We start from the raw sequence: 2144 nt of genomic DNA, 5'->3' as shown, positions 1-2144 counted from the left end.
GTTATTGAAAATACCATGGCTTGGGTCAGGTGCTCCTTAGTCCTCAAGCTGACATCTCTGCTCTTCAACACTTTAAAAGTTCCTGTGCCTTGCACCTTCAATAATGCCTAGATTGTCGAATTTATGTATTCCATTTCATTTTCTATAGTGTCCAGTTTTTCTAGATTCATACTTTGTGCCATCCATGATCCTATTATTAATGGATGTTTGCTGCTGTTTCTCCTCATTTTGAGTTGTGTCTCATCATCAAAGTAATGTCCAGAAAGCTATACTCCATTCTTGTCATCACAGTCAACTGTACTGTAAGGATGAAGCTTTTCCCATCATAGAATGAGCCTTCCAGCTTGATGGGCTTATCTCCTGGCACTATATCTAACAATAATTTTGTGCTATTCATAAATGTTTCAATAATTTTGTGCTATTCATAATGTCTGGTGCTATCTGACAGTATTTCACTGCTATTCACAAGGTTTTCAGTGGCTTAACATTTAGAAGTAGCCTTCCTTTCCTTCTTATTAGTCCACCTTTGTCTGGAAGTTCATCTGAAATCTGTTCACTATGGGTGACGCTGCTGGTACATAAAATACTGGTGTCACAGGTTCTAGCATCACAGCAACACATATGCCACCAAAGTACAACAAATTGACAGACGAGGGGTAGAACATATGCACGTAGATTTTAAAACAACTTGGTGATGAAGACTGCAAATAATCATCTGGTCGCTATTGTGTGTCGTGGTGGTGGTTATGGTGATGATACATTCAAAGCTAAACTCCAAGGTAAGAACGTACTGTTCTGCAATTCTAAAGTGTCAGTTAAAAGAGCAACAGCCAAGAGCAATGGTAACATTCTACTTTTGAAAATATAGTTATCTCCCTGTAGCCTCAAGGGAAGGACTACAGATCATTCAGACAGAGACTTCAGAATTATAAAATTTTGGAGAAAATTTGTTCTAGGGTCATTTATTTTCTCCTAGTGTTATAAATTTAAAAAGAAATAAATCAATGAGATGTCAATTAAAAAAAACAAAAAACAGTGACCATAATTTCTCTTAAAGGTATCACAGCATGAGCTCCTATTTTACCCAATAGGAACTCATTCTTCTGCTTCAACTGCTAAATCCATAGTCTCCATAGATTACCATGTCCCAAGTTTTCTTTTCTTCTTCCTTTTTTTTTTTTTAAATAATATAACTTGATATTAACATAGACAAGTCTGTGCTCCTTTTCAGAGCAGCTACACTAGCCTCAAGCAGTCTTCACTGAACCTGAACTAAGTGGTTAATGACCTGTTTGCCCATTTATACCCCCCCAAATCAAACTCTCATCTGTCAAGATGATTCTTACTCATATAAATAACATTAAATCAGACAGCTTTATTAATCACTAATTTGTGGGTCACTGAATATTAGAACTACCTGATTTCTGATGCACAAAGCTGTGTTGGAGAAACAGACATAGGCAAATTACTATAATGTCATATGGTAAAGCCCCACACTTGCCTGTCAGTGTGTTGTATGGTGTCAGCTTGCATGTTGCTGTGAGGCTGGAAGGCAAGCCACTGGTATTTGAAATATCAGCAGTTGTCACTCATGGTGGACAGATTTCAATAGAGCTTCCAGGCTACAACCAATTAAGAAGGAGGAGAAGCAGACCACTTCTTAATGTTTACACATGGAAAATCTTATGAATAGCAGTGGAAGATTGTCAGATATGTTAGAAGACAATGAAAATCTCATGAATAGCAGCAGAATACTATATGCTACAATGCTGGAAGATAAAGCCTCACATTGAAAAGCACTTGAAATAAACTGGAGAAGATCTGCCTCCTCACGGAAGAGTTGACCTTAATGGTGTGAATGAGCACAGCTACAGGTCCTTCATTTGCTGATGGGCACAACACAATAAAAAAAAATTAAAAAAAAGCTTCGAATATCCATTAAAACTCAGAACGTGAAATACACAAAATACGAATCTAGGAAAACTGGAAGTTGTCAAAACTGAAATGGAACACATAAGATGGATATCCTAGGCATTAGCGACCTGAAAGGAACTGGTATTGGCTATTTTGAATCAGACAATATGGTTTACTATGCTGGGAATAGCAAATTGAAGAGGAATGGTGTCACATCTGTTATCAAAAAG

Source organism: Chrysochloris asiatica, unplaced genomic scaffold (genome assembly GCF_000296735.1).
Source record: "Chrysochloris asiatica unplaced genomic scaffold, ChrAsi1.0 scaffold00027, whole genome shotgun sequence".
In the NCBI taxonomy this organism is placed as follows: Eukaryota; Metazoa; Chordata; class Mammalia; order Afrosoricida; family Chrysochloridae; genus Chrysochloris; species Chrysochloris asiatica.
Note: the sequence above shows the minus strand (reverse complement) of the source record.